A 22,496-nucleotide genomic window follows, 5' to 3' on the forward strand; every position below is an offset into this window, starting at 1 on the left:
TGTATTTAGTCAAGTGTTGATGAAATCAAGTAAGATTGTGTTACAGTTTCATACAGTTATGCAAAACAGAATCACAACAGGATTAAAAGGAGAGGCCTTTGATGGTTTAATGTGTCATCTCACTGTCTGTACAAAAAGTTGCTTTACAGGTTTTCTGTGCCAACAACATTTAATTGAGTTTATATTTGAATAAATATGTAATTGGTCACTGGATCTGGATATCTCTGGACCTGGATATACAGAAGTAAAAAAAAAAAAATGCACACCATGTGACATTGATGTATTGTTTTGTTACATATTATTGACTCAAGTAGGCCACCTAGTGTCTAGAAGTGGTCAAAGCATTATTCTGAGCTGTTAGGAGCCTTGCTGTAGTTATGAAGCCAGCCATGAGCCTGCATGTAACTCCTCCTCCATTTGCCTGTGAGTATTTTGACAATTGGAATTTTCAGTGTTGTTTTTTAAGGAGTAACTGTAAAATGTTCCTCCAATGAAAGTTGGAATTCTATTCTATAATAGAATAGAATAATAGCGTAGAATATTCTTTATTGATCCCCCTTGGGGATTTTTTTTTTGTCACAGCAGCTCACGAAAAAAACAAAGTGCAGTAATGTGATAACAAACAACAACAAAAAAATTAGAATATGATAATAGAATTTAAAATAGAAATTTGAAGAAATATAAAGAAACATAGAAATATAGAAAAGTAGAAAAATATAACTATTTACATATTTATATTGGCGCAAGATATATACAAAGATTTTTTTTTTTTTTTCACCATGGGAATTTGCAATGAGTACTGGAAACGGTGAGCAAAAGACATGTATTTATTGATTGCTTGATGTCACTCTGGTGAGGGTTCAGGTGTGTGTGTTGTAAAGTCTTATTGCAGAAGGGAGGAATGACCTGCGGTAGCGCTCCGTCTTGCAGGGTGGGAGTCTGAGTCTGCTGCTGAAGGAGCTGCTCAAATCCCCCACAGTCTGATGTAGTGGGTGAGCTGTATTTTCCATAATGGATGTAAGTTTTGCCAGCATCCTCCTCTAACAGTCCTGGACCCTGTGGAGGTGGAGGCTGGCTGGGCTGGAGGGTGGTGGACGGGCTGTCCTCATCTATTTTCTTGTGGACCTTTTTGCACTTTTTATGCAGTTTCTTATCTTTGTTTTCTTGATTGCTGATGTGACTCCTGAATTTCCCCTCTGAGATAAATAATGTATTTTCTATTTTCTATTTTCTAACCCACCTCCTCTAGGGAGTCTAGGGAGCAGTCCAGTACAGAGCCAGCCCTCCTGACCTGAAGCTGAAGTTATACCAATGTATGCTAACCGCTAGCATAACAATGCGATTTCCCATATACGTTAGTAACAAGGTAGTGCTAATTTTTTATTTCTTTTTTTTTTGGGGGGGGGGTCTTTTTGGTAAATAAGGAGATTTATACTATGTTGAATGTGTTGAATAGGAATCTAGTGTGAGAGTAATGTACATTTCCTTGTGAGTTCAGCTCTTCAGTAAAACTGGAAGCACAAAATCCTGAATCAGATTTTTCTGGAGAAATTGTACCTAACTGCTAAGTAAGGGATAATGTAGAGCGAGCCGGTCACTATAGAGAAATAAACACCGACAGGGTGATGCAGGACCCCGACGCGAAGCGGAGGGGTCCTGCATCACCCTGAAGGGGTTTATTTCTCTATAGTGACCGGCTCGCTCTACATTATCCCGCTTATTACACGGCTACTCACTAAAAAAATCAAAAATTTGACATCAAATGCTCATCTAAATATGATTTTATTGATTCACAAAAGTTGTCATTGCATCCGCTTGAAAAAATAGTCCGTTCCTTCTTACGGTTAAAACAGTAACGGAAAGCAACGGTAACTCTGAAGCGAAGATTAGCTTATTTATAATTCACATTAAACTGAACATTTCCATTGATGGTGACGTGGGACAAGGTGAATGGGACATCTTTGGGAATATTGATGCTGACGTCTCTGTCCTCATTCATGTCCATATTTCCTCCCTGCTGTGGCCCTGCAGCTGGCATACCTATAGAAATAGTTTTTCACCGTTACAACTGCTCTCAATATTATCTCATCACTAACGCTTTAAGAGAGGCACTCACCCGATCTGCTGCTGCTGCCAGAATTAGAGGACAGGATCTTGCTCCACTTTTCCCGATCTGTACTGGTCGGAGCCCAGTAGCTTCTCAGACTGCTCTCACATCTGTGCCCTGTCACAGACATGATCTCCCTACTTGCCAGACCTGCCTGAGAGAGGAGGTGGACAGCTGTGCTCCTCAAGCTGTGATTTGTGTATCTCTTAGAAAGCCCGGCTGCCTGGCTGATTTGGGGTAACATTTTCCCGAGGTGATTGTGCCCCATGGGTTCACGAGAGTACCACACTTCTTGCCTTTTTAGTAGCTGTTGATCCTTTCTTAGTGGATGAAGGTAAAACGCTTTAGCGTCGGGAGGGCAAAGGGATAGATATTTCTTGAAACTGGCAACGGGGCAGTTTGGATTGTCAGGCTCAGCAAAGATGCACCCTCTGTAATTTTCTTTGCATGGATCTTTGGCATCTTTGTGGTTTTTTGTCTCAGCGTTGTGGGTGAGAGAAATATACTCGTTACCATGCTCGTCCTCTTTCACAATGAAAGAGTCTCTTGTCAGGTCTCGATTGCCTTCTCTCCCCCGTCTTGCGAGATGCAGTTGTACATCAAACCACACTTTTCGGACCAGTCCGACCGCTGTGTGTGGGGACAACGCCTCTGAGCACCTGAGGAGCTGCAAATCTGTTGCTGAAATGGGAGGATGATGCTGGCTGACGTCTTTCCCGTTTTTACGGAGGGTTTTAATGACTGATTTAAATACCCCGTTGCTGGACTTGAAAGTAGCACAGTTCATAATATCAAATTTTGAGAAATTTCGAGATATCCCAGCCCTAATTGCAATGTAACTGGCAACTGAGTAGGTGTTGCCGCTGGAGTTTTGAACAGATGCATAAAATGATCGCAGCACCTGGTTGAGGCTTTCTGCGGAATAACCGTCAAAGTTTGTTGACATTTTCTTTTCAATTAGCCAGTCTTTAAACACATTCATGGCCCATGCCGTGTTTCGTTTAGTATTAACTTCGTGTCTGTCTCCCTCAATCTTGTCAATTTCGGTGTCATCTAATTCCTTGTGTCTTTTCACCTCTCTTTCTTTCTCTTCGCTGGTTTCCTCTCTTCTTCTTTTCTTTAGCGGTGACTGGTCAGCCATCAACCATGAATCCAATGTTTCGCCTTCTCCAAATATATTAAAAGTGATTTTGGGAAAATATTCAATTTTTGATGGAGCAACGGGAAACAACAGAAAATTAGAGATGTCTTGCCGCAGGTATAAACGTTCGGCGGATTGATACATATGACGTGATTCGCCCGAGTAGTTCAGAAGCGTCCTTTGTGGTCTGCTATTCAGAATAACAGACCGTAGAATGTTGTAATTGACCAATCAGGATCGAGCATTTGACAATGCCGTGTAATAAGCTAAGATGGTTGCAGCAGACGTAGCCACGTGAAGTCCGGCAGCTCTGGCACAATGTAAAGAATTGATAGGGGAATGGTTAAGCACAAAGGCTAACGGTATCGATGGACTGAAACATATCTTATGGATTCTCAACAGGAACCGGTTTTTGATCCCCATCCTTAGTTTACATGCACACAGCAGTCTGACACTAGTTATAGCTGGATCGAAAGTGGGGGTCTTGTCGGTGTACACATGCAGTAAAGAAAACCAGACTTCTCCGCTTTGATAGTGTGCGCAGGGTGTGTAGGTATTGAACTAGTAGCCCATGCTGCCCATGTTTAAATCTCACTTAAAAACTCACCTGTACACACTGGCAAACCTAAGCCTTGTATTAAAAGTTTGTTTCTATTTTTTACTTATCTATTTTCTTTGCTCTGAGTTGTTTGCCTAATTTCTTTCTTTTTCTCTTTCCATGTCACTGCTATATAGAACTTTGGTTGTCTCTGATTTTAAATGTGCTCTATAAATAAAACTGAGTTGGAGCAGATAATGGCGGCAAATAGCTGAAAGGAAAAGTGATGCTGATGCATCAGACTTTTTCTCTTTGGTATCAAAAGTAGGGTCAGGTGAGGTTCAAATCATACCTGCAATTACATTATTTTTCTTCCTCTGTTCATTAGACAATAAAACAGGATCCTGCAGATTTGACCCCTTTGGAGGTTTGGGCTGAACCAGTTGGTAATAACAGCTCGCCCAGTGATAGCCCTTATGGTGAAAGCTTTATTTAAGAATGTACACACATGTAACATGAGCTTTCTTGTCTCGCTTCAGTGGTTGTTGGAGTATTCATTTACTCCGTTCCAGCAGACAGGAATACACCTTTTACTTTTGAGGCTTCTTAGACACCGTTAGACCCAAACTGCAGCTACCTCTGAGTGGTTTCATAACCGCCCTGAAAGCACAGATAACCACGCCCTGAAAGATGGTTGGAGAGTTATCAATGAGAAGAGTTGGAAAGGAGTTGAATTGAACTGTTGATACTTCTGTGGCATACTTTAAGTTGGTTGTTATATAACGCAGAGCGGTTTTGGCTGCAGGAGACGCTCACTGTTCACTGGGGAAAAAAATCTGCTTTCCCTGCCTAACAAGACTTGAGCTATAAAAAGATAAAGATTCAGTGTGTACGAGTGCAGTGTGTAGTTGTGCTGGTGTGTGCGCCTGTGTTTGCGTGAACGCCTACGTGAGTTTGCTGCAGGCACAAACTGGAAAGGACAATCAACAATTACAGGCAGGCAGGCTGGGTGGGGATGGAGGAGGAGGTGGTGGGGTTTGGTGGAGACAGAATGTGAAAAATGAATCAGGCCTGTGTGCTTGGCTGGGTCAGATAATGAAATGCTGACTGGAGAGGGAGAGAGGGAAGGCTGAGGTAACTTTAGGCCAGCTTGTCTCCTAAGAATAGAAGGATGAAAAGCCCTTCATTGAAAAATCATTTGACATTTTTGGACCAAGGGAGAATGTTGTTTCTAAGATTGAGGAACTGGATGCTCTTTGTTGTGAATGAATTGGAGTTCTTGGTTTAATCACAGCATGCAGGTGATTTTGTTCCCCAACACAGTAAGATGTTTCTTATCTTCAACCCAAATTCTAAAAAAATTGGTATACAAAAAGTTTGATGATTTGCTTATGTCATAAACCCACATACTAGGCCTCGTTTCCACCAAGCAGTCCAGTATGGATCAGTTTGGTATGGGTTGGATCAGTAAAGTCTGATCCTGTTTGCATTGCCACAGCCAACCTTGCCCTTCTTGGTAAGCAGCGTGTCAGCTGGATGTCAGTAGCCATGTCAGCTATGTAATAGCCTGACCCACAGTGTCAGTGGAGCAGATAATTGCAAATTTTAGGAGAATCGTTCAAATGGTGATGCAAGCATGAAATTTAGCACAGATATTCTCAAAGGACGTGGTCACACTGGCCAATCGTGCCGTGCCTAAGCACGTTTCAGCCCTAAAGCACGTTTGGAAAGGCCAGTGTGACCGCAACTGTGCCGTGCTCAAGCACGATTCCCTTCCATGCGTTCCGCCGCGTTTTACTTCATGCACGAGCACAAGCACACGGACAGCGTGTGCGATCCATTACGTATAATCACCGTGAGCGCATCTCTCGACAATCATTTTAAACGAAGTGGGGGTATTAGAGGGCTGTGTCGGGCGAAAACGACTCACCACAAGTCCAAAAGTCTCTAAAGTTGTAGCAGTGCTCTCTGTGTCTCATTGTGCTGACCCTGATGAGATCACACTTCATGTAAACAGATGCTTCACGATGACGTAGGCGGGCCGTGCGCGTGTCTGATACCCGCTAAAGTCTGGTTCAAACAGAGGTAGTGTGAACGCTGGCCGTACTCTCCAGCTGGGGAACAGCGCTGTGGGGGGGCAATCATGCTTAGGCATGGCAAGTTTTGGATGGCCAGTGTGACCGCGCTCTAAGGGCCACTCTTTTGAAATAAAACATTAGACACGTGAAAATTCAAGATGGTGGCCATTTTTCAAGATGGCCGACATTTCTATCAAATGCTTATTATTTCAATAGTTCAAATGGTGATGCAAGCATGAAATTTGGAACAAATACTCTCTAAGGGGCATTCTTTTGAAATGTATCATTAGACATGCATAAATTAAGGATGGTGGCCATTTCTCTTGTATGCACATTTTTTCAAGAGTTCAAATGGTGATGCAAGCTTAAAAGTTGACACAGATACTCTCTATTGGCCACTCATTGGAATAAAGACATTACACAATTGAAAATGAACAATGGTATTTGTTTTTTAAGATAGCCACCACCTTGGAAAATTGGTATTAGGACTGTTCGTGGGGTCACTTTACCTGAAACCATTTACAGCCACTTGACATTTCAAAACTGAAGGCCAGGAGTGTTTATTTGGCTGTATTGTGTCTAACTCCATACCCTTGACCTGTCTGATTTGGTAAAACTTGCCAGGAGTGCCTCCTAACAGCATAGCTCACAGGGTTCATCGAAGTACACAAGTTCCCTTACCACGACAAGGTAACAGCCACAAGGGAGGCTATTTTTGATTATTTTTTTCTTTCATTTTTTTTAATTTGTTTTTGGTTTGGTTTTATATTTATATAACAAAAATTCTTATATGAAGACAGTAACTATGCCAATTTAATTCAAGCGAAGAGGAAACAAAAAGACAGATTTGTAAGTAGCACAGCTGTGGTGCTGAATTAACAGAGCACCAAAAGTATGATTTAACTAATGCTAAATGGCAATATGACAAGCTCCTGAGGCAACAGCACTCTGACTGAATATGTTTTTCCTGCAAAGTAGGGAAACCTGACAAATGAAAGATAGTGGTGCTGACTTTAGTAACTCAACTTTAAACATCTTTTACTGATAATAAGTCAGTGGAAAACAATACGCTAAAACTAAAGTAAAAACTGTGGTTCACCATTAAAATTAGAGACACACTGATGAAGAGCTGAGCCAAAGTTGTACCTGAAAACCCAAAGACTGAGCCACACCAAGAGATTCAAGCTGGCTGCTTACTTTTCCATTCACACTTGCAGCTGCACAGTGCCATGCAGGCGAACCCCAATCTGAAACATTTGGACCTTCCACAGCACAGCATATCCAGCCACACTTGGCCAGTTGTTCACAACTTTGTGCAACTGGTGTATTCACTGTCCAGAAGACCCACCATTGCTCGCTAACCTTTTCCATCCCCAGTTAACAGTACTCTCTGATTTTGGTTGACCCTTGGTTGCCTGACCCCATATGCAGCACGTTTAGTGCATTGAATCAGAGCTGCTCTTGTTGGAGGAATGGCTTCATATGGCCTCTGCTTTCAGGCAAACATGTCAGGTCTAGCCTCATCCACACCAACAGCTGTACTTGATCTATCGTACATCAGGACCACAAACTTCTCCAGGATCTCAAGGTCACCATCAGCCAGTACAGGGGGGTATTGACTTAATTTGCTAAAGATGTGAGAGGCCTCAGAACAAATGTCCAAGGTTTGCCAGGCAGTCTTTTTTCCTTTGTTGCGAATGACTAGTACAGTATCACAATCTGTGAAGGCAAGAAAGAACAGTATGCCTGTGGTCTTCATTGGTCCAATAGCTCCGCACAGGGTAATCCTACACAGTCTAGCACCATTATTCAAAAGAGTGTCCCTTAGAGAGTATTTATACTAAATTTCATCTTTGCATCACCATTTGAACTTTTGAAATATTTTGCATTCAAAATAAATGGCTGCCATCTTGAAAAATGGCCACAATCATGAATTACCGGGTGTCTAACATTTTATTTCATAAGAGTGTCCCTTAAAGACTATTTGTACCAAATTTCATGCTTGCATCACCATTTGAACTGTTGGAATAATGAGCATCCAATGGAAATAGTGCCCGTCTTTTAAAAAATGGCCACCATCTTGAAAAAATGGCTGCCATCTTGAATTTTGGGGTGTCTAACGTTTTATTTCAAAACAGTGGCCCTTAGAAAGCATCTGTACCAAATTAAATGCTTGCATCACTATGTGAATGATTTGTTTCAGTTATCTGCTCCACTAGTTAGATTTCCAGATCTGATCAGCTTTGCTAGCGGTACATACTTAATTAATTTCTATATTTTTGAGATGAAGTTTGTAGTTTTGTTCAAGCTTGAAGAGAATGGTAGGGGTGAGTGCTGCACTGGGTCAAAAATGTGTGAAACAGAAGTAAGCTCAGGTGCTGTTCGAGGATCCAAGGACAGCAAAATGTCCTGATGAAGACTCTGAGAAGTCGAAACGCGTTGACATGTCCCGGACATAATAAAGGAATTTAATTACATTGGAGTGCCACGGATAATGTTTGTTCTCTTTTGTTCAAGCTTGTTAGAGTTTTAGTTGTTGTGCATACGAGTCTAGGATATACAAGCGCAGGTTATATAAAAGGTGACGCGCTTCGTGTCCTCTGATGCGCCCCGCTGTCCATTCTCCTGCTGCAGGGACAGCGGCTCTGACCGTCTCCGCTACCGAGTCTTTCCAGCACACTTTCTGCGGTGTTGGGGATCAGTCAGACCAATCAGACGCTGCGCCTCAGCCGCAGGGCATTTAAAGGCGAGGAGAGGCGCTCATTTGATTGGTGAAAACAGTGCTCGGCTGTGTTAAACCCACTCACGGCTTTTCTCCTCCCTCTATGCCACTTGCGCGGAGGGAGGCGTGGACGCGCAGCTCTGTGCTCCTCTGCGCCTGGACTGCACCTCTCTTGGCACTGCAGGAAACTTGCAAAGTGCACCGGTCACACCCTGTCCCCGCGGCGAAGGCTGGCACAGGACAGGTGCGCTTGCGCCTGGTCTACGAAATTAGAGCTCTCAGTCTCTATGATCTCTTCCAGTAGCATGGCTGAATGGTACAGGTGTCTGTCTGTGGAGAAGTGAGAGACTGTCACTACACAACCAGGTATAATGGTGAAATGCAGGTAAAGCATGGTGTGTTACATCAACATAACCATAAAATAAGGACAGTATAGATTTAGAAATGTCAAACTAACCTGTGCTTGCAGGGTCATTCTGCTGTTGATGACCTAAATGACTGGGTTACATGCCATCCTCAGAGTCACTGCTGTCTGATGGAGGCTGTGCAGGTTCATCCTGGATGACCTCTTCAGCAGTTTGGTCCTCTACATAGACAAAGTCATTTCTGGCTGTTTTAAGGAATTTAAGACATGGATGGGACTTACGAAGCCTTGATTTTAGGCTAAATGCTTTGTAAGTGGAAATGTCCTGTCCTTCCTCATTTCTAACAATTTCCTTAAAGAGGTCCTTTAGCCGTGAAAGCCTCAAAACTTCACGGTTTGCCAGTAGGCGCTCTTCTACCACTGTCTGACAGAAATGTCTGTAGCCTGCCTGATATGGATTTGCCTCTTCAGAAACCTCTCTCTTTGTTCCTCTCAGGTATCTCGTGTAATTTGCAAAGCAACTGTGGTGATACACGGCCTCTGATGCAACAAGATCTCTTCCATGGATTTGAGGCAACGGGTGTTCATCCTTCTTCCCCTCAGCAGCTCGAAGGAGTTGATCTGGTGTGGTATACAAAATTTAACTCGGGTAAATCCTTTTTTTTAATAACATTTTTAATTAAACAACACAACCCAACACACATACACATATTAAAAGGACAAAATAATAAAAATCCATTGACACAAATCAGCTAAGCAACAGCAAAAACAAAAACAACAAAAAAAGAGGTTGAAACGAAAATTCACAATAACTGTCCACCACTGTTTACCTGCTGTAAATGTTAGACACTGAGAGAGTTTTTCCTTAACCCTCTTGCTGTTGTGCCTGATCTTGATGTATCTGTTCTCTTTGCAAAGCAGGCATGCAACAGGCAGGAGGTGCGGAGCCCTTTTGGGTTGTTCAGGGCCACCTGAAGAGCGCAGAACCCGAACCTTGGATGCAGCACCATCGCTGGTATCTGGCAGTGGTTCTTCTGAACATTGTAATGGCACCAAAATGTAAGTTACAAGTGATCAAGAAATGGAAATGATCTTAAATTCACATTGTTTCTAACATTTGTAAATAAAAAAAATACTTCTGATGTTGAAGAGACTTTTATTTTGCTCTGGTGATGCTCTACAATCATTTATTCATTCATACATTCATTTTCTGAACCGCTTATCCTGTGCACTGCAATCATTTACATGTAAAAGAAATGCGAGCATTACATCACTGTGAGCTTTTCTGATTGATTTTCAATTTTTGCTACTGTTCCATTCTTTCAGATAGAAAAACATATCTGTTTTAGTATGTTCACAGATAACTGTAAGTGATGTTGTCAACTGTATCAGCAACAGCTAGCAATGAGTTAGCATGTCACACCTCAAACATATTAAGTCATCCTACTGGTGAATATTGCTTGCAGTATTGCTATATACATCTGACACAAACCTTCATTTTCTTGGGCTGCCTTGGCTTGCTAACTGTTTGCTCTTTGGATGTGGTCTTTGTTTGTGAAGGCACTGTAGCATTCTCTGTGGTATCCCCCATCACTTGGTACATCAGGGACATCTTGATCGCTGATATTACAGTATGTGTGTAAGTGTGTGTATGTGTGTGGAACCACAGTGAAGAGGTCAAGTGAGAGGACAGACCAAGGGATGGACCAGAGCGTTAGAGGCTTATCCATCATTTAAAAAAAAAGCCAAAACAGTCAAGTTCAAATTCAATTATGCCCATTGCTACACGTCAGTGTTAGGGGATATAAACAACAGAGAGACAATTTAACAGACAACGTATGTTTTATTTTGATGTTCTGGTATCTAAATACAACCTTCTTTAAAAAAATTCATTTGACACATTTTATTTGCAGCTGTGTTGAATTGGAAAGATAAAGTAGTGTAAAATATGACAAAGAACGTCAAAGAACGTTAGATATTTAACGCCAGGAGAAAAAACAACAGCGTTGATTTTGGCCGTGCAAGTGTACCATAACACTATTAGAATTTATCAATTATGACCATGTAGTCTTGCTCTTAAGCTTATTCGGAGGAAAAATGTATTTGATTTATTTTAAGTGTTTTCGAAGCCGTGGTTTGCATATTTTGCGCGGCTTCTTCCTGGTTGTCATGGAGATGATGTAAGTAGTCCGCTTCGTTTGCCTGCTCAAAATTCAAAGATTTTGCTCACTCCCTTTCATTAAAGGGGACATATCATGCTGATCCGTGATTTAATAATTACATCTAAGATAATAAAGTTGAAAACAAGACCTTACACCCCCTGAATTTTCAAAAATTAAGATATTGTATTTTTTCTGATATCCTAGAACGAGATTTGATGCCTCTGAAAATAAGTCATTGACATTCGGCTTCGAGATTTCGACCTTCATGACGACACGAGGATCCTTTCTTTTTATTGGAGTAAACTGAAGCGTCCTGAGATGATCTGTGTCGAGGTGGATTTTCTTCCTCCTGAGCTGCAGAACCGTCCGGGTCTGACTCGGGGTCCAATACAAAAGGATGTATCCTACACTCTGCCATTTTATTAGTGCTATCAATGCCTTACGGTGAAGTTTTGACAAACAGCAAACTCGCTCGGTCTGCTCCATTCAATGTGGCGATTTTGTAAATACTGCCATGCTGCAAAAACCGCCCCCTGGCCCTACCCCCCTGACCCTCTGATAGAACTGACCAATCAGAGCACAAAAGGCTTTGACATTGCGAGGTTACTGGAGGTCATTCTCAAAACAGAGCGTTTCAACGAGATCTTCAGAATGGCCTAAAATGAGGATATTGAGAACGCTATTGTGGGGCAATGAAGGAACCAAATGACTTGTACTGAGGGCAGAAATGCTTTACAGGCATCCTAGTCTGGCATAGTGAAAAGGAGAAACAAGCATGATATGTCCCCTTTAATGTGCACAAACTTAAGTTTGAAACAACTACTAATAAACTTAACATAATTTTATCTGTCTGCTGTGAAAAATATTCCTCCTTGTGCGGCAGGGATCAATGGATAACACGTTTTTTGACTTCGGCCCATCGCCTAGCTTGCTAAAGCACACGTTGTAACGCGAGACGACGCAAGTAACATGAAAAAGGCCATCGGTGAGCTGCATGTTAAAAGTTTGGGGTGCTTCGCGGGCACACTTCCACTAGTGGTTCACGGGGGACTCCTTTCACAGTGAAGTGTGAGTGAGGCCTTTCGCGAATGCAAGGAGAATCGTAACACACAGTCAAACATTCACCACTTGCACAGTCTTACTTGGAGGACATTCAAAAAGCGCTGGGTCAGGAATCACACATTTTGCACCAAGACGTCTAGACAAGATAGAACAGCTCTCTTTATATGATCCAAAGCCTGTTGGAACAGAAGCGAGCCCTGTACAACTGCAAAGCTTACTACAACAACCTCCCCTTGCTATCTGCTAACGAGTGGTCATTGCTAGAAAAAACAGCAAAAGTGTTGGAACCCTTTGAAGAAATAACGACGCGTATTAGCTTAGCGACCTCCACTTTAGCTTACGTCATCCCTGACATCGCCGTGTTGAAGAGATCACTCAAAGAGACCAGTGCGGACAGTGGAATCAAGACTAAAAAAAGGCCCTCCTGGATGCTGTGAATGGACGATTCACAGCATCAACCTTGTATATTTTGTGTCAGATTCTTCTCAGATGCTGTCACAGCCAATGAAGCCAAGGATGCCCTGCTGCGAGAGATGAGGAAGGTGGAGCCTGAGTTGCTGAATGGTGGAGCAGCAAGACCAGGGGGGTATTCCACGAAGCTGGCTAAAATAGGCTGGGCTATCGCCGGTAAGCTTGGCTTGAATAAGCTGCCACTTTAATCTTAGCTGCAACTCGTTCCACTAATGAGGCTCAGCTGATTTTCAGAGACGCTTATTCAAGCCAGGCTGATCCAAGCTGCGGCTAAGCGCGCGTCCGCGGTAGATAAAAAGCCCTGACGTGTCGATTGTCGAAATGACCAAATCATGTCAAAACCGAGAGCGGAGACGTTTCCCTCAGCGGAGAAAAAACTCCTCATGGAGTCGTATGACGACTACAAAGTGAAAATCACATAAAAGGGTGACACGGTGGCAATAATTGAAGCCAGAGACGCTGCTGGGTCAACAATATCATGCTTATGTGACAAATCAACACTGACTGTTTCTGCTGAGTTTGATGACCTTTTTCTTCTCACCCTGAAGCTCCTCACACTGCTGTGGCCCAGAGGAGATTGATCTTGATTAAATTAAAGCCGTTCAAATATATAAACTTCATGTGGTGATGTTTAATCAAACACTGACTAAAACAGCAGAAAGAAAACATGTATGAATGAGATGACATTTTTTTTATTAGAGATGATTCAGCTGTCAGATGAGATGTGTCAGTGATACAGTGCCCTATATTCAAATAAGGAGGAAGACACAAAGTTATGTCACCATGTGGAATCACCTTTACATTATCATCACGATCAGAACGGACCGCCGGTAAAAGGAATGTATTTCTATGGAAAATTGTGGCTGTTGTCACCTTTTGTATCATAAGACAATTTGTGCCTTTATTCTGTTATATGTTGACTGTACTTTGAGGGTGACAGAAGAAAGAAAATCAGATAATTTCAAATAGTTACCACAAGTGGGATCGAACCCACGCCGAAAGTAAATAGTAAGGGCATTTTATCCGATATTTGACAAATCTGGGAACTAAATCGTTACCAAGAAATTTCTTCACCAATGTGTTTCTAAAGGTGTCTTATAACATGGACTAAAAGTTTGAAGTTCAACTCCTGTGGGAAACCTCTCAAAAAACTTCTCAAAGTTGGGGTACTGATAACCGATTTTCAAAGATTCAAAAGTGCTTAAATTGGACTTGTGCAACTTGTGAAGGCTCTTAAGGCTCTTTTTCATGATTCTGAGCTGATTGCAAACAATTATTTTTCAGCAATGCAACTCCCTAGTGAAAAAACTCCCAATAACTCCCACTCACACATACCCTGCAGGGTACACTTAAATTAAAAAAAAAACAGCATTTTTTTAATGGTAAATAGGCCTAGTTTCTGTTTAATGGTGATTGCTGTAGTTGGTTGACATTCAAGTTAACATTAGCACCAGACATGCTGAAGTCATTTGGGTCCTTTTTCCCTGTTGATCATGGACAGACAAAATATCTACTGCTTTAGCATCCGATAAGTAAATATTATCAGCATGTTTTTAATGCGTTCCTTAGAAGTAAGTGATGCTGTTTGTTTCCTTATCTTCTTATATGTAACGTGTACATTGTATTATTTATTTGATTGTCATATATATTTTGTAAGAATGTGTTTCAAGTTTGAGTTATATTTTGATGTTTTCAGTGATATTTGGTGTTACTGAGACATACTGATATTACAAAATATTAAATCTATAATTTCATTTTACTTTGCATGCTATGATAGTCTAAGACTAGGCTATAATTGCAGTACTATGGATGAAGAGGTTACTCCAGCTCTGCTTAATTGTTTTATCTGTGAAGGCCCAGAGACACCAGCTGAGAGGCTTATACAAGGAACTCCTTAAGGCTACTCTACTTTTTTGAAACATGTAGAAGCAGTTGGAAATGCTAGGATTTTGGAGCTTATGCAGGGGTATGACCAAGAAGGAAGACTTAGGTACCAAGAAAAATAGAGGTGTCCCAATCCGATATTGATATCGGATATCGGTCCGCTATCAGCAAAAAAACAAGTATCAGTATCGTGTCAGAATGCATCTAAAATCTCTGATATAAGCAGTTTCTGTTACCCATTGGTTAATAATAAATGGGTCAGTTTTTCCTCACACCTACTGTTGCTGACTACTGCTGTTTGTTTGAATTATATCACTTAATCAAGCCTTTTCCAACATGACAGACATACTACAAAATAAGTAATAAAAGTATGTATGTTTGATGCTGATATCGTATCCGATTAATATCGGTATCGCCCAATACACAATGCTGCAGTATTGGTGTCGTATCGGAAATGAAAAAGTTATATCGGGACATCCCTAACATAAGTGTCAAATGATTTGTACAACAAGTTTGTACAACGAAGAAGTCAGCTAAAGCATCAAAGGCAGAAAAGAGGGGGCAAAGCTGCAGCGAAGACTCTCTGAAAAACAGAGACAATAGCTGATCTTTTCTCATGCCTTCACTGGTTGTGATACAGTTTCTGCTATTGCTGGCCATGGGAAAACAACTCTGTTTGACGGGTAATAATAATAATGATAATAATAATAATAATAATAATAATAATAATAATAATAATAATAATAATAATAATGATAACAACATATCATGATGAAATATTTGTATACTAAAAGGTCTGAAACAAACCTGAAGTGCTTTCTTTTGCAGATTTGCAGATTTGAAGCCAGCTGTGTAACTGTCTCTTAATTTTGTACTCCTATTAATGACAAAGGAACAGATTACATCTGTCCCAGGAGCTGGCCCACACGGTGACGCGCTTCGTGTCCTCTGATGCGCCCTGCTGTCCATTCTCCTGCTGCAGGGACAGCGGCTCTGACCGTCTCCGCTACCGGGTCTTTCCAGCACACTTTCCGCAGTGCTGGGGATCAGTCAGAGCATTTAAAGGTGAGGAGAGGCGCTCATTTGATTGGTGAAAACAGCGCTCGGCTGTGTTAAACCCACTCACGGCTTTTCTCCTCCCTCTCTGCCGCTTACGTGGAGGAAGGCGTGGAAGCGCACCTCAGCGCATTTCTTCGCTCCTCTGCGCCTTGACTGTGCCTCTCTTGGCACTGCAGGAAACTTGCAAAGTGCGCCGGTCACGCCCTGTCCACACAGCGAAGGCCGGCGCAGGGCAGGTGCGCCCACGCTTGCGCCTGGTCTACGAAATTAGAGCCCTAGGTTTTCACGGTTAGCCAGTTCCAACTCTAGACCCCATAGCTCCTGAAGAGCTACTCCATTTTACAAGCTGCAATTGCAATTCTTCTTGCAGTAACCGGCGATGCAGCTGCAAGAAGGCGTCAAGTGCATCTTAGCTTGTGGAGTCTGTAAAGGCATTATCTGCAAGAATGCCATCATTCATGATGGTTTTGATGATGACTCAGACATTGACACCTAAAGCATTTCAAAGCATGAATTAGTATTTGCTCTAATTATTGTGCAACTAATTGAAATAAATGCAACTTTATATGTAAACGCAAAGGTGGGTGTGTCATATTTTCCACTACGGAATGGTTGTGGTGAAAAATCAATGATAGCAATCAACTCAGAATCATGAAAAACCACTTGTTTGAGCCTTCACAAGTTACTTAAGACCAATTTAAGCACTTTTGAATTTTTGAAAATCGGTTATCAGTACCCCAACTTTGAGAAGTTTTTTGAGAGGTTTCCCACAGGAGTTGAATTTCAAACTTTTAGTACATGTTACAAGACACCTTTAAAAACACATTGGTGAAGAAATTTCTTGGTAACGATTTAGTTCCCAAATTTTCAGATCTTTCCCTTACTAAAAACATTGATCACTGAGCATCTGTGTTCTACTCTCTAACCACTCAGCCACTGACTCTCCTGCAATATAGACAGACAGTCTAGTATCTGACATGTCTTGACTCACGGTTATCCCAGTCTAGTATAACTGGGGCGGTTCACCTGTCAAAAGATCACGCAGGTGTCCTAAGCTCAGGGAGGACGGAAACCTCCCGTGGAGCTGAAGAACAAAAGCTCGCTTAATCTTGATTTTCAGTATGAATACGGACCGTGAAAGCGAGGCCTCACGATCCTTCTGACTTTTTGGGTTTTAAGCAGGTGTCAGAAAAGTTACCAAAAGGTCTCAGTTTATGGTTCTGAACAAGAACATCATCTATTACAGGTATAGATTAATTTATTGTGACACCTGCAGTTCACAAGGCGTCTTTTAGAAGCCGGTCTGACCTTCTCTGAGACGCAGCTAAGGTAAGCCTGACGTTTAGCCTGACCGGGACCAGGCTAGTCGCACTGGCTAATTTACCATGGTTACCAAGCCACGCTAGCCCTAAGCCTCGTTTGTGGAACCCAACTCTCGCTAAAGTTAGTGAGGCTAACCCAAATAAGCCAGGCTTTGAGCTAAGCCAGCTTCGTGGAATACCCCCCAGGTAGGCATTTTATTATTATTATTATTATTTTGTGTGTGTGTGTGTGTTTTTAATGGTGCGGCCACACCAAACGCGAATTTGCGGCGCGTTTACATACAAAGTCAATGCAAAGACGTGTTTAGACCGATTCACCTCAGGCGGTGCGTTTGGGGCGTTTGGCGCGGCGCGTTCACGCGTTAGGCCAGTAGACGCGAATTCGCTCGAGTTCAAAATACTGAACTTTTGATGCAAATTCGCGTGAAGGCTGTGCCACGACAGCCAATCAGCAATGACATTTCCCCACAACGTCATTGATTTGATGACGGTTGACGCTCCCTCCAACTGCTTCGACTACAACATCGAAAAAATGGAGGAGAAATTAATCTGTTCTGTTTGTCTTTATCCTGAGTTATATGATATGACGTATCTACTCTACAGAGACCGGAGCCGGGAGACCGGGGAGCGATGTTAAGGGGACTGCCGTCCACATCTCGTTTATTCACACGTCCTTTTTGATAATCTTTAGAAAATCAACCGTTTGCTCTAGCTCAATTCTGTAAAAAAACAGGTAATTTTACACTCTTTACTGCATCAAAGAAGCCCTGAATGAATGATGAATGTCTTCTATTGAAATCTAAAGAATTCTTTGAAAATTTGCTTCCATCTTCCTGGTGTCATGTTTCAGCTTGGGGCTGCTCTGCACCAATGAGCAACAGTTTGTGTGTTCAGAGCATGTTAAACTGAAAATACTTCACTTTTCTTTGATCCAAGACTTGGAAAAAATTGTTTTGTACACAGTTCCTCACAGTTTTTAGCCTTTAGCCCTGGTTCTCCTGACCTCATAGAAGTATAAAAGGTCATATTGCAGTGAAAATTGAGTCCACATTGAGTAAAAATTTGACATTTTAATAATTTTAATGTCCTGGAATTCAAATTCTTTATTTTGGGACATTAAGCAGATATGAGATTAAATGCAATTAATTAGATTAATTAATTACAAATCCTGTATTTAATTAGATTATTTTATTTAATCGCTTGACAGCACTAAAATAAATTAAAGAAATAACAGTGTTGTTATGAGTAATAAATAAGAATATAATAAATTAATACTTAATATCATATGCAAACAATTTGAAACAATTATCATTCTAAACTCACCTACTTTTCTTGTTTTCACCTTCTCTATGTCCTCCCTGTTCTTATGTGCCCACCCAAAAGGTTACGGGGGTCATTTTTTTTGACCGTAATGAGTTATGTGATGAAAAAAAGTGAGCACATGATAGAAACAAAGAACGATTTATTACTTGTTTATGCACCAAACTGTATACACTTTAAGGATTGCATTTATTTAGATGTTACAAATATTGTAAGACAACAATAAAAACAAGTAGATATGTAAAATATTCTACTTTATATTGTTAACCAAAGTTCACCACACAGAGGTTTAACCTGCACTAAAATCACAGTAATTGTTTTACATGAGTTGACCTTTGTACTTATACTGTGTTTGTGATTGTAGTTAGGGTGTTCGATGTGTCACACCAGAGTTTCAAACTAAAGATACTTTTGATACTGTTAAAAGAGGCTTAGTTATTCATTTTAATATTTTGAAACAACAGTTCATGTTACCAAACACTACCTTTTTGTGTTTCACACAGTGACGAGGAGGAAAAGGAAGAGAGTGGAGGAGGGATCCGATGCTGAAGGCCAGCAAATCAGGGCGCTGCTGCTCCAGGCCCTCCAGCGGCAGGCCCAAGTCCCTCCTGCCCCACCTGTGCCTCCTCGTCTCCCTCCCTTGGAGGATGAGATGTTCCTCCTCGGCCTGCTTCCTTCTCTGCAGAGGTTGCCGCCCCAACAGAAGGAATACGTGAAATTCCAAATGTATAAATTGGTCTTTGAGGCCAGCACAGTTGTGCTCATTTTGGAAACATTTGATTCTTAAAAAAAGCTTTTCAGAACACGGGGCAACAATCTCTGCAGAGAATGAACCAGGCTTCCCGTTGGTGTCCCTGAGGCTTTGTTAAGTTTAGCGCCTTTCACCCAAGCCTGTTCCGTTTGCAGTCTCTGTAGAGCACACACGTCGTATCTATTTTTTAAAATTTATCTTCAATCTTTTTTAAAAGTTTATTTTTTTTTTAATTATTTATATATATACTTATTTTTATATTAAATTTGTTTGTGTTTTTTAGCAGATCTATTGTTATATTTTGTATTCCTTGTTTCCTTATATTTTATATATATAAATATATATATATAAAAAAAAAAATCGAACCCAGCAATATTTTGTCTTCTCTTTCCTACACAAACACATCTCTGGTTTCATACGCTTGTTGCACACACAGAACATTGTGTGCTGTATTCTGTAGGCCTCAGCTGTGTAGAAAACTTTAATATAAACGTAACAACATTAAATTTATGTTGCAGAACATTTGCTCAGTAGTAAAGTGTAGGTGGCTCTTAAAAGAGCCGTTTTGGGGATGCTTGCACACCAGACGTTGTTCTGCCACGGGACCGCTCCCTCTGCAGAGAAGTAGGCTGTGAAGCTCTCCCGAACCCTGATGGCTTCCCTGGCGGAGTTGTTCACAGCCACTCTTCCTAGACCTGGCAGGGGCTCCACATCACCATCTGGGAGGCCTCTGATCACAGACGCTGAGGTGGTCTTTTGGATGAAGTTGTGCAGGACACAGGTGGCCTTGACACACTTCTCCACAAACTCGGGCTGGAGCTCCATAGCACGCCGGTACATCCTCCGCTGGGATGCAAGGATCCCAAAGGCGTTCTCCACCACCAGCCGTGCCCGGGACAGACGGTAGTTGTAGACCCGCCGGTCTCTGGGAAGTGTGCGCCCAGGAAATGGCCTCATGAGGTTCTTCCTAAGTGGAAAGGCCTCATCCCCGACGAACGCATGCGGCTGTGGTCCCCTGTGCTCAGCTCCTGGTAACAGCCGGTCAGCAGGCAGTTGGAGGGTGCCGTTACGGAGCGCACGACCAAAGGCTGAGTTAGCCAGGATGCCACCATCACTGGTCCTGCCGTAGCCCCCGACATCAATGACCCTGAAGCAGCCCTGGACGTCCACAACAGCAAGGAGGACAATGGAGAACGTCCCCTTATAGTTGTGGAACATGGATCCTGAGTTCAGTGGAGCTCTCAGGACAACATGTTTCCCATCAACAGCACCGCAGCACAGAGGGAAATTCCACTGCTCCTGGAACCCCTCTGCAAATCAACGCCAATCCTCTGCGGTGGGCACAGCCATGTAATCCTCCACAAGGACATCCCAGATTGCAGAGGCCACGTCTGACACGATGATGGAGGCGGTGGAGGCCCCAACACGGAAACTGTTGGCGATGGTCCTGAAAGAGTCCCCAGTGGCCAGGACACTGCAAAAAACATGAAAACATGAAATTTAGCTGAACCGAAGTAAATGTTGGCGAGTACAGAATCTGGATTTAATTGCACTTTGTTATTGATAACAACAGGTGAAAGTATTCCTGTATTTATGCTGAATAGCAGTTACAGTTATAATAACGATAATTATAATTATAATACACTGCTATAATCAAATAGATCTAGGCCTATAGTACATGTCATACTGCAGTTTCTCAAATATAACATGCACCCAAATTATTGTCCAAACTTGACTCTGTCTGACAACTCAAATGGGGCTTTTATTCAAAGTTTTTTTTTACCATGAAATTTGAGTATTTTCACAACAGACACGATTCTCTAAACGACTGCTGAAATTCCTTTTGCCTCACGTATGCGCAATTACATCGTTTCAACCTGAGCATGCTGAGACATCGTGTGTCGACCAACCGGAGAGAGAAAGAGGAAAAGAAAGAGACAAAAGAGAGAGAAAGAGAGCAGCTAGTCCGCAGCTCTTTGTTTACAATATAGCTGCGGCCTGAGTTTGCCGTTATGTCGAAACAGTTGAGAATAAAACTATGGCTACACAAAAGTAAACAAGTCTGTACGTTGAAAAAAAAAAAAGAAACTTTTTCCGCTGAAAGGACAATATGTCGGCGTTAATAATAATGGAACAGGGGTTATTTTGACACAAGAATAAAATGCCACTCACCGGAGACAGATGGACAGACGCTCAGCAGCAGGAATAGCCCGTGTGTAGTTTGTGTCCGTCCTGGAGACCCTGGTGCCCACCCTCGCCAGCAGGACATCAAACTGAGCCCTGGTCAGCCTGAAGTACCGCTGAAAGCGGCCATCATCCAGCCGGAGTTCCTGCAGAAGGTGATGAAACTCACCGTGCTGCAGGTGTCTTCGCAGGGATCGGGTGAACCCAAAAACGTCAACGTTTGGCCCGACGACGCATCTGGGATCTCCGAAGCAGATACAAAGTAGCGAACACACTCGTCCATGATTGTGAAGTCAATCGAGCGGACTCTTCCTTCTCCACATGCGCAGTACCGCGCTAACGCGCGTTTGCCCCTCAGTTTGTCAAAAAAGTCCAGCGGCGAGACTCGGGCGTTCACACGGTGCGTTTAAGACCATTCGCGCGAATAAATTTGCGTGTTCGCGTTTGGTGTGGCTGCGGCATTAAAGTGCTTCAAGTCTTCATTTGTGCCAAACACAGTGGCTATTTAAAATAAAGACATGTTTAAATCACTTTACTACCCACAGCTTATGACCACTGTTCCTTTGTTATCGAAATGCACTTTAGTAGTTAGTTTTAATAGTTTTTAATTATTTTAGAGTTTTAATTATTTTTAATGCATATGCATTGTGAACTTTATCTTGTTTCTTTGTATTAAATGTACTATAATCTCTTCTGTATCTTTATCTTTGGCTTTAACAGAGCCAGCAGCATCTACTGAAGCTGAGCCAGTAGATGTTGGACCAGCAGTGAAGATGCCATGCAGGAAAGAAGCAGCTGGCAGCTGGCAGCAGCCAGGACAGACCAGCTGACAGTCAGAGCAGACCCAAGAAGAGCACCCTTATGGCACTATATGATGAAATTCTGGCAGAGAAAGCTGCATGTGCTGAAACAGGGAGTCACAGTGATGGTGCTCAAGTTCAAATGCAAAAATACTTGAAAGAGAGAGTCATTGATCACTCTGAGTCCCCTTTCCAGTACTGGGAATAAAAACATGATTACTTTCCTACAGTTGCTGCCGTTGCTGCACAATTCCTTAGTGCCCCCTCTACCTCAGATGAAAGCGAGGGACTGTTCAGTGCTGCTTCTAATATAGTGGATGAAAAGAGAAACCACCTTAAAGCAGTGATGGCAAAAATGATCATTTTTCTCAAGAAGAACCTGATAAAGGACCAGTATTAAGTCAGATATCAGATCTTCTGGTGTCTTAATTGGGCTGATACAGGTCCTTAATTTAACATGGTACCTGTACTGAACTTTAAACAAGCCACAATAAGGTGTGGGTTGTTTTTCTGGTGGTGGCTGCAGCATTA

At 42.1% G+C, this 22,496-nt stretch overlaps 1 long non-coding RNA gene across 1 annotated transcript; it reads left to right on the forward strand.

Annotated features, from left to right (window-relative positions):
- Positions 1–9,456: 9,456 nt before the first annotated feature.
- Positions 9,457–12,758, forward strand: LOC141788684 (uncharacterized). Its single transcript, XR_012598165.1, has 3 exons — positions 9,457–9,599; positions 9,872–10,009; positions 12,653–12,758. It is a non-coding gene; the product is annotated as an uncharacterized LOC141788684 (long non-coding RNA).
- Positions 12,759–22,496: the final 9,738 nt, after the last annotated feature.

Source organism: Halichoeres trimaculatus, unplaced genomic scaffold (genome assembly GCF_033239565.1).
Source record: "Halichoeres trimaculatus isolate MK-OKI-2021-1 unplaced genomic scaffold, fHalTri1.1 fHalTri1_scaffold_4, whole genome shotgun sequence".
Classification (NCBI taxonomy): Eukaryota; Metazoa; Chordata; class Actinopteri; order Labriformes; family Labridae; genus Halichoeres; species Halichoeres trimaculatus.